This window comes from Microcaecilia unicolor, chromosome 11, assembly GCF_901765095.1.
Source record: "Microcaecilia unicolor chromosome 11, aMicUni1.1, whole genome shotgun sequence".
NCBI lineage: Eukaryota > Metazoa > Chordata > Amphibia > Gymnophiona > Siphonopidae > Microcaecilia > Microcaecilia unicolor.
Genome location: NC_044041.1, coordinates 166,970,119 through 166,981,501, shown reverse-complemented (window position 1 = coordinate 166,981,501; position 11,383 = coordinate 166,970,119). Strand labels below are relative to the sequence as shown.

Below are 11,383 nucleotides of genomic sequence, written 5' to 3'. Positions count from 1 at the left end.
CATTTATCCGCCCAGTCTCCCAGTCTCTTAAGGTCCTTCTGTAATTTTTCATAATCCTGTCGCGAGTTAATGACTTTGAATAACTTTGTCATCAGCAAATTTAATTACCTCGCTGGTTACTCCCATCTCTAAATCATTTATAAATATATTAAAAAGTAGCTGTCCTAGCACTGACCCCTGAGGAACCCCACTAATTACCCTTCTCCATTGTGAATACTGTCCATTTAACCCCACTCTCTGTTTCCTATCTTTCAACCAGTTTAATGTTCTTTTTGAAGGTTATGTATATGGTAACATCGTTAGCATATATGAATGTTTTGAATCCTGCTGTTTCTAGTCTTTTGCTAAGTGGTGACATCATTACATTAAACAGAATGGGCAATAATTGAGACCTCTGAAGGACGCCACAGTCCAGTGACCAAGGAGAGGATAAGGTTCCTTTCATTTTCACTTTGTAAGATCTTGATTTCAGGAATCCTTTAAACCGTTTGTGGACTGTGCCACATATACCAAAGTTGCCAAGTATGTTTAGTAGGATATTATGATCTACTACATTGACTGTGCTAGACATATCGAACTGCATTATTAAGATCTTAGACCCTATGCTAATTTCTTTTCGAAATTTGATACTAGGGTAGTAAGGACAGTGTCGGTGCTATAGCATGGTCTGAAACCTGGTTGCGATTTGAGAAATGTGAAAGGTAGTCCATAGTTTGTTCTTCTATTCCTTCCATTACATAGATTCAGCGTCGGCCACCATCTAGATATCAGCACCGATGATTCATGTTTTATTTAGCCACTGAATATTGACAGAGAAGATTTCCTGGAGATCTTACTCCTAATGTAAGAAGCCTACAGTGATAGGAAATGTTATCAAATCCTATTTGAATTATACAGGTAGTAAATTTAAAGGAACAGCACCCTAGACTTACATGGATGACATCAGAGTGTATTAAGGTGTGAAAGCAGGGCAGATGAACTGGGATGTTATCAACTGCAATTATAACAGCAGCATGAAATTTGTAGGGCTTGTACAGAAAGGTGTTTTGAGGATATAAGAAATGCCATCCCAGAAGTGAGCAGAAACAGGTGTTGCATTTATCTCTGTGAATCTTTAGGAAGGCATTGTGATGAAAATAAGGAGGAATCACACGTCAGCCTCATACTAGACTTCAAGCCACCCCTCACTCTGCTTCTTTATAGAACTAACATTTGTGCTCTGCTCAGAACAATCTTATCAAGGTTTTAAGATTGATCTAAAGACCTTACCTGTTCACTAAAGCCTTCTCTTAAAATCTTGTGACTTGGTTTTCAGGTTCGGCGACTGCCAGAATTTATGCTTCCCAGTGCATTTTTTCTAGCAAAACAGGTGTTGGTACTCAAATGCTAGACCACCCTTCAGCGACCCACTCCACAATAGCCAGGCCCGCTGCAACCAGTCACAGAATTGTTGTGTAGAGCCTGAGCTCTTTCATTAAAATGTGGGGTCCATGAGTTTATTTATTTATTAGGATTTATTTACCGCCTTTTTGAAGGAGTTCACTCAAGGTGGTGTACAGTAAGAATAGATCAAACATGAGCAATAGGCAATTACCGCAGTAAAAATGTTCGAAAACAATACAAAGTATGGCATGGTATACTAGCAATGTAAACACAATACATAATAGAACATTATAATTGGTAGTGAAGGGTAAGGCAAAGCTGTAACATATAGATGGGTAAGAAAGTAGGAAGAATTAGAAAGTAAGGTGACCAATTTGAAGAAAGTTGCACATGGAGGAGTGGATAAACATGTCCCGCTGCAGTATGTGCAGCCCGAGTCACTCCTTGTGTGAGTGAGACTAATAAGTTAATTTTAGCAGACAATGGAAAAGGTGCCGGTACTCAGTACCCCCCCCCCCCCAAGTACTCCCTCAAAACAAGCCCTGATGCTCCCTGCCTTCTCTGCTCTTCCCCTCCCCCATTTTTCCGACTGTTCTTTTTCTCTTTGACCTTTTTTTTTTTTTTTTTTTTTTTTTTTTTTTAGTTTTGGAGTTCCTTTCTCTTATTATGTTTTTATTGTATTTTAAATGTAAACTCGTTTGATTTTTGTGAAAGGCAGTATATCAAATGATGATAAACTAATCTAAAGAGTGTGATTGTCTAAGTGCCTTCCCAGTGCATTGTGTGAATTTCTGCATCAATAAACCAGAACTTACAAGTGTCTTTTCTTTTCTCCTAGATTTAAACCTGGCCTTCTGCTGGCAGGAAGTGGGGTCAGACCTGGTGTGCACACGCCCCATGCTGAACAGGCAGATGACCTATACAGAGTGCTGCTGCCTATTTGGAGAGGCATGGGGCATGAACTGTGCCCTTTGCCCTTCTCGAGATTCTGGTGAGAAGAGGGAGGGGGTTACGGTTGCCTTAAATCTTCAGTCAAAAATAACGGGGTTGATATTGAAAGCGGCTCCTGCCTGATTTAATCATGACAGTGCCTCTGAATATCTGCTCATACCACTGTGACACTCCAGCTAGTGCCTAGGCGGTCAAGAGGCAGAATCATGGTGGAGCTGGGAGTTACTCGGGCACTGATATTCATCAGCAGTGTCTGAATAACTATCTGGTTGATTTAGGACAGCAAAAAAGCTGTCCTAAGTTAACAGAGTAGTTATTTGGGTACCGCTATTGAATACTGGCAGTGTCCAGGTAGGTCCAGGCAGCTGCCTTGTGCCTGGATATGCAATGCTGGTACCTGGATAGGGGCCAGCATTGAATATCACGAGTTTAATTCTACCAGCTGCAGCAAGAGTTTAAAGAAGTGCTGGCTGCTGCCGGTTGAATATTGACTGGAATATTTTTTAAAATTCTTCATTTACCAGAGAAAACAATATAGAAAAAGGCCCTAGGTACATAAGTATTGCCATACTGGGACAGACCAAAGGTCCATCAAGCCCAGCATCCTGTTTCCAACAGTGGACAATCCAGGTCACAAATACCTGGCAAGATCCCAAAAAGTACAAAACATTTTATGCGCTTCTCCCAGAAATAAAAAGTGGAGCTTCCTCAAGTCATTTTAATAATGGTCTATGGACTTTTCCTTTAGGAAGCCATCCAAACCTTTTTAAAACCCCGTTAAGCTAAACCGCCTTTACCATATTCTCTGGCAACGAATTCCAGAGTTTAATTACACCCCAATCAAGCTATAAACTTGGTTTTGTGTAGAAAATCTAGGTCAGAAAGGGACTTCCAACTCAGGGCATTTATGTTTGTAGTATAGTTTACAAAGGCTTTCTGAACATGGAGCCTTTTGTAAATAATAGGAAACAGCATAAGGAATGGCAAGTCAAATGCAAAGCGCTGATAAGGAAAACAGAGAGACTTTGAAAAGAAGGTTGTGTTTGCAGGCAAAAGCATATAGTAAAAACTTTTTAGGTATATTAGAAGCAAGAATCTGGTAAAGTATCAGTTGGACCGTTAGATGACCGAGGGGTAAAATGGGCACTTAGGGAAGACAAGGCCATAGTGGACTGATTAAATGTATTCTTTGCTTCAGTTTTCACCGAGGAAAATGTGGAAGAGATTACAGTGCCAGAAATGGTATTGAATGCTGATGAGTCAGAGAAACTGAAACAAATCTCTGTAAACCTGCAGCCCTTCTGCATTTCCTCACAGCTGTATCCGGGGTGACTTCAGGGTCCACCCCGATCTTCCCAGGGCCCTCGCTCCAAGTGCACAGAGTTTCCAGGTCCTTTTTGGCTAGGATCAGGCGACCTTCAGGGGGAGGAATGCTGGCTTCGGCCTAACCCCTGGTAAGCCTTTCCTCAGCGGAGAGGTGGCCAGCTCTACCACCGGCTGCCTTTCAGGTGCTTGTGGAGAACTTGCAGCTCATCTGCATATCCTTACAGCCTTCTCCGGGGTGACACCCAGGTCCACTCCGATCCACCTCAGGGCCTCGCTCTAGGTGCCACGCGCCTAACGGTGCGCGAGGCATTATCATCTTTACATATAATCTCTCTTCCCAGTTGCTAAAGTACCGCAGTCATTTATGGCCCCTATTCACATTCTCTCCTAGCCCTGTCCCTTCCTAATCTTTTCCCTCACCCCCTACTCTCTCCGCTACAGGAACTTACGCCCATCCATCGACTTCATCACCTCACCTTCTCTCCTACCCTCTTCCTCCATCTTGGCTTTTTAATCTCCGTCTCTTCAAAATCTGGTTTTCGCCCTCTCAACTCAACCGAAACTGCGCTTACTAAGGTCTCCAATGACCTATTACTGGCTAAATCAGAGGTCAATATTCCATCCTCATTCTTCTTGATCTTTCCGTGCTTTTGACACTGTCGATCACAGCATACTTCTCGATTACCCTGTCCTCACTTGGATTCCAGGGCTCGTCCTTCCTGGTTTCTTCCTACCTCTCCTCCGCACCTTCAGTGTTCACTCGGTGGATCCTCTTCTACTCTATCCCTCTGCCTGTCGGCGTACCTCAGGGTTCTGTTCTTGGTCCCCTCCTCTTTTCTATCTACACTTCTTTCCTTGGTTCATTAATCTCATCCCATGGCTTTTCCTACCATCTCTGCTGATGACTCCTAAATCTACCTTTCTACCCCTGATATCTCACCTTGCATCCAAACCAAAGTTTCAGCGTGCTTGTCTGACATTGCTGTCTGGATGTCTCAACGCCACCTGAAATTAAACATGACCAAAACTGAGCTTCTCATTTTTCCCCCCCAAACCCACCTCCCCACTCCCCCCGTTTTCTGTTTCTGTTGATGGCTCTCTCATTCTCCCTGTTTCCTCAGCTCGAAACCTTGGGGTCATCTTTGACTCTCTCTCTCCTTCCCTGCTCATATCCAGCAGATCGCCAAGGACCTGTCGTTTCTTTCTTTACAACATCCGTAAAATCCGCTCCTTTCTTTCTGAGCACTCTACCAAAGCCCTCATCCACACCCTTGTCACCTCTCATTTAGACTACTGCAATCTGCTTCTTGTGGCCTCCACTTAGTCACCTCTCCCCTCTCCAATCGGTTCAAAACTGCTGCCCGTCTCGTAGTCTGCCAGGGTCGCTTTACTCATACTACCCCTCTCATCAAGTCGCTTCACTGGCTCCCTATACCGTTTTTGCATCAGTTCAAACTCTTCTACTAACCTATAAAATGTATTCACTCTGCTGCTCCCCAGTCTCTCTCCACACCGTCCTTCCGTGCACTCCGCTCCATGGATAAATCCTTCTTATCTGTTCCCTTCTCCACTACTGCCAACTCCAGACTCGCGCCTTCTGTCTCGCTGCTCCCTACGCCTGTAATAAACTTCCTGAGCCCCTACGTCTTGCCCATCCTTGGCCACCTTTAAATCTAGACTGAAAGCCCACCTCTTTAACATTGCTTTTGACTCGTAACACTTGTAACCCACTCGCCTCGACCTACCCTCCTCTCCTCCTTCCTGTACACATTAATTGATTTGATTACTTTATTTTTTGTCTATTAGATTGTAAGCTCTTTGAGCAGGGACTGTCTTTCTTCTATGGTTTGTGCAGCGCTGCGTACGCCTTGTAGCGCTATAGAAATGCTAATAGTAGTATAGTAGTAATGTAATAGGGCAATTTGACAAACAGAAGAGTAGGCAAATCACCTGGACCAGATGCTATATATCCTAGAGTACTGATAGAATTGAAAAATGAGCTTGTAGAACTATTGTTAGTAATGTGTAATTTATATTTAAAATCAAGTATGGTACCGGAAGATTGGAGGGTGGCCAATGTAATGGCAATTTTTTAAAATGGTTCCAGAAGTGATCGGGAAATTGTGCACCAGTGAGCCTGACTTTGGTGCTGGGCAAAATAGAAGAGACTATTGTGAAGACAAAATTACAGAGCATATACATAAGCATAGATAAAGAGACAAAGCCAACATGGATTTAGTCGAGGGAAAATCTTACCACACCAATCTACTACGTTCCTTTGAAGGGTGAATAAACATGTGGATAAAGGTGAGCCAGTCGATATTGTGTATCTGGATTTCAAAAGGCATTTGATAAAGTACTTTATGAAAGACTCCTGAGGAAATTAGACATTTCATGGTGGTTAAAAACTGGTTAAAAATAGAAAACAGAGAGTATTTTCAATGCAGAAGAGTAGACAGTGGGGTTCCCCAGGGGTCTGTGCTGGACCGCTGTTTTTTATTATATTTATAAATGATCTAGAGAGAGGAATAACTAATGAGGTAGTTAAATTTGCTGATGACACTGAGTTATTTGAAGTTGTTAAATTGCAAGGAGACCTTACGAGTCTGGAAGACTGGGCATCCAAATGGCAGATGACGTTTAATAGGAGCAAATGCAAAGTGATGCATGTGGGGAAAAAGAGACTCAAACTATAGCTATGTGATGCAAGTTTCCACATTAGGAGTCCAGGAAAAGGATCTAGGCATCATTGAAACCCTCTGCTCTGTGTGCAGTGGCAACTAAGAAAGCAATAGAGTGTTAGGATTATTAGCAAAGGATGGAAACAAAAATGAGAATTGTTTTCGTGCCTTTGTATTTCTCCATGGTGAGACACCACCTCGAATACTGTGTGCAATTCTGGTCAGCACATCTCAAAAAGATGTAGCGAATTAGAAACATACAGAGAAGGTCAACGAACATGATAAACAGGATGAAACAAACTTCCCTATGAGGAAAGCTAAAGCAGTTAGAGCTCTTCAGCCTGGTGAAGAGACTGAGGGAGATATATATGATAGAGGTCTATAAAATCTGAGTGGAGTGGAATGAGTAGAGGTAAATCACTTATTTATTCTTTCCAAAAATACTAGGAGTAGGAGGTATGCAATGAAGCTACTAAGTAATAATTTCAAACAAACCGGAGAAAATATTTCTTCGCTCAATGTGTAATTAAACTTGGAATTCGTTGCCAGAGAATGTGGTAAAAGCAGTTAGTTTAGCATGGTTTTAAAAAAGTTGGATAATATTTCTAAAAGAAAAGTCCATAAGCCATTATTAAGATGGACTTGGGAAATCCACTCCTTATTTCTAGAATAACAGCATAAATCTGTTGTACTCTTTTGAGATCTTGCCAGGTATTTGTGACTTGGATAGGCCACAGTTGGAAACAGGATGTTGGGTTTTCATGGACCTTCAATGTGTCCCAGTATAGCAGCGCTTATGTTCTTATGTACTTAAAATGCTGCAGGAAAAATCCATGTATTAGGATGGCACTTACAGTGGAAACAGCCATTTTACAAAAATAAAAACAAAACCCATTGGCCAAAAATCACAGCAGCATCCCCTCAGGGCCCTGCACATGTAACTGGCAGATTTAGCAAAATTGCACATCCAAAGGGAGCCCACTTTTTTGCTGTTTGAAGTGATTTTGAACGCCAGAGAGGTAAATACAATTGTCCATTCCATTACCCCTTCAAACCCCAGGTACAAATAGGAAGTTGGCTAATAGTTATGGATGCCTTGAAGCAGATGTAACTGCTAGTTGAGAATATTTTTGAAGTAACATGAATTTACTTTGCAAAATAGGAAATAAATGTATAACTTTAGGGTCCATAATGCCAGATAGATATGCCTTTCAAATCTGTGTGCTGGATGCACACACACATAAGAGCCTCTTCTGTAAGTACTATTTACAAACGTAGATCGATTTATGCATATAGAGGAAGGAGTTTTCATGTGCAAACCTTTTATAATCACCTCCTATCATATTAAGTATTTCTTTCTGTGTAAAATTCTTTAGCTTGTACCAGTGTAGGCCGTGCTTGCCGTTTAGAAGTTATTCAGGAACACGGTGGTCAGTCTGTGTAGCATAGGGATAACTTAGCTAACACAGACCAGACAGTAAATACAACCCCAAGAAAAAGTGTAAGATAGGTCACACAAGACAAGCAGAGCAATTGTGAGATTTCATTTTTTTCTTGTCATTACAGATGACCTATGAAGCCCTGTGCAGTGCTCTGAGGCCCCTGCGTATGGACCACCCAGGCCAAACCCTTAAGTCCCTATGAATACAGCCCAGAATTTGTACCTGGTTATAATGTGCCATATGGACCTGATCTATTTGTCAACAGCCCCTCCCCGTGTGCTTCGTCCTGGCATTATACCAGGGTATGAGAGCTATCCACTAGGGGGTGGCAAGTACTGGCTATGATGGCAGTCCCCCTCAGTCTATGGAAGGCCGAGATCACTGTACAATCCACCATCCTACGACTCTCCAGATTTTGAAAGTGACCCTTCCTATTCGGATCTAAGAGAGGAACGTCCCTCATCCCCTGCCTATGATCCCCGCAACCCCTTCCCCTGATTCTCTGTATCGGCCAGGAAACCCGCCCAGTGCTGCAGCCTTTGACTCCAGAACCAGAGAAACTGGGCCTTTCTCAGCACTGCTGGAACGATCCAGGGGTCCAAGTGAAGCTTATGAAGGTAAGCCACTGTCTGTCTATTGTAATGTCCAAAAATCCAAGATCCTTTACTGCCACCATGCACTGTGGTGACTTTGAGCAAATCATTCACTTTCCCTGTGCTCACACAGACAAGGGTGTGACTGACATTCGGGTGGGGCAACTGGACAGTGCCTGAGGACCCAGAGGCCGGTTTGCCTGTTGCCGCTGGAGGTCCTACCTTGAAGGGCCCTGGTGATGTAATGGCTTCTTCGGGGGCAGCTGGGCAGGAAAGAATCCCACTCTTTCCTGCCCGCTGCTGCTAGTGTGCAGGGGGCCGGCACCACCTTGTTTTAAAATGGCTGCCGAGACCCGTGAGACCTGCTGCAGGAAATCTCGGCAGCCATTTTGAAGCCCCAGCCTCTGGCACACTATCGGCAGCGGCAGGAGAGAGTACGATTCTTACTGTAGTGTGTGTGTGAGGGGGCAGCAGTGCAGCAGTGGGGGTGGCGGGCAATGGCTGGGGGGGGCCCAATGACCCTTACTGCCCAGGGGCCCCAACCACTATCAATCCGCCCCGTCACAGACTGTGAAAACTTGGTATTGTGAAGGCCGAGAGGGATGTGGTGTAGTAACATAGGTTCTAGACAGTAAAAGGATCAGGAGGTTGAAGGCTTGTGGCTGGATGTGAGCAGGCTCCGAGGCTGAACAGGAAGAATCAGGGGATGTAATGCAGGCAGGGACAGAGTTCAGGGACTTTTGTAGCAGACCAAACAATTCAAAATGAAGTGGTGAGCAAATGTGGGGCTGCATAGGTACCTGATAGGACCTCTCCCCTTCTTGCAGAAAGGCGATATGAGCAGTTTGAGGGGCTGCAAGCGGAGAGTGTGGGATCCTCAATGGCTGTGAAATGGACGCGCATCCGCGTCCATGAGGGATATACCTGTGATTGCCACGATGGTTACCGATGGACATGACCCAGATGGCATGCATTGGTAAGAGCTGCTTCCTATGTGTCTCTTAATCTTTTGTTTCAGAAAATGGAACCTGGAACCTCAAACAGGAAAGGAACCAGGAAAGCATATTCAAACTGACTTACCTGGGAACTTTAGGGCCTTTTACTAAGACATGTAGGCGCCTACTCGCATCCACGTGTACCAATTGGAACTACTGCCTGGCTATCTTGTGCCCCGGGCGGTAATTCCATTTTTGACATACGTCCAAAACATGCGGTAGAAAAATACTTTCTATTTTCTACCGCGTGGCACTTACCCCAGTAGTAATTGTCAGTTTACGCCCGCTGGCCGCTTACCACCCAGTTAGCGTGTGAGATGTGACAGCTAAGTTAATGGGTGGTGGTAAGGTCTCGGGCTGAAATGGATGCATGCTGGTTTTATTTTGCTGCATGTCCATTTTCCGCCACAAAAAAAAGCTCTTTTTTCCAGGGCACTGAAAAAAATGACCTGCACACATCAAAAACACGCACCTACACCCAGCGCAGGCCACTTTAGGCACGCCTTAGTAAAAGGGATCCTTTGTGATTTAAAAAATTGCCCAGCAGCCAATGCATTCAGTTTTTGGGTGGGATAAATGAGTGTTCAGTCAACTTTATTTGTATGAATAAAGGAGCCTGGGAGAGGTGGTCCAAGAGCAGGGTTTGAAGTTAGCCTGACAGCAGCTATATCTGGATATCTTAGCTGCTGGAATAACAGGCCTAAAAATATCTGGTGACTCAGAGATATACAAGTATCTTTTTTAATATCCACATAGATATCTGGATAACGTTATCTGGAACATGTCTAAAGATATCCATATATCTGTGAGCCACGATACTCAGAGATGTACAAGTATTTATTTATTTACTTATTGAGATTTATTAACTGCCTTTATGAAGAGATTCACAGCAGGTACAGATTAACATAAAATTTACAATTTGTTAACAGCATAACAATAGTAAAATAGCCAAGAATAAACATACATACAATAAATGAGGTAAATTTGAAAACAGTAAACTGAAACCTAATAATAGAAGTACCGTGAAACAGTATCGAAAATATACACATTTAACAGCACTGGAATTCAAATACCAGAGAGATAATACAAAGTTAGCATACCACTAATGATACAACCTAATAAGTATGCATTAGGGACATTCAACTAACATAGATATGATGCAAAGATTTTCTACAATACGGCTTACCATATAACTGAGGGACCAAGAGCAGATATATGATAGGAACAAGATACACGGTAGAGTCATTTGGGATAATTTGATGGTTAGGTAGTTCTTTGTATAGTTAAGCAAGAGATAAGAGTGCATGTAGCAAGCTAGAACAGATGCAGAATGAGTATATAGTCAGTCACCCTATGTATTATAGGCTTGGGGAGAACAGCCCAGGTTTTTCACCTGCTTCCTAAAGTAGAGGTAGTCTCGAGTTATATGTAGCCCCTCTGGGAGTAAATTCCAGCGTGTTGGAGGCTACTCATGAGAAGGCTCGCTGACAGGTATCACATCATACAATTTCTTTTGATGAGGTACAGATAGTGATGAACCTTGAGAGGACCTAGAGGTCTTAAAAGGTGTGTAAAGGGCTAACTTATTCTTTAAGTACTCTGGTCCATTTTGTCTGAGGACCTTGAAAATCAAGCTGAGTTTTAAATTTAGCCCTCTAAGGTACTGGTAACCAGTGTAGCTTTTGCCCCTAGCATTAATCGGCTGTTCAATTAGTAAAGGAGTCACATAATCATAGCGAGAAGTACTGTAGTTCAATTTTTACTGTGGTGTTCTGAAGCAATTGTAAATGCCTCAAAGCATATTGAGGTAGACCAGCCAAGAGAGAGTTTCAGAAGTCTAATTGGTTCAGGACTCAGTGCGTGTATCAATGACTTGAGTTTGTGTATCCAACAATGATGTAGCACAAAAGCAAAGGTGACATGGAAGAGTCCCAAAATCAGTCGTGGTGACAAATGGTGTTTTATTGTGTTGAAAGAAGGACTACATGAATTTGTGTTTCGGCCAAAAGGCC

The 11,383-nt window shown here is 43.0% G+C and overlaps 1 pseudogene; it reads left to right on the top strand.

Annotated features, from left to right (window-relative positions):
• Positions 1-11,383, top strand: part of LOC115481002 — a 469,054-nt pseudogene that overhangs the window by 455,170 nt on the left and 2,501 nt on the right.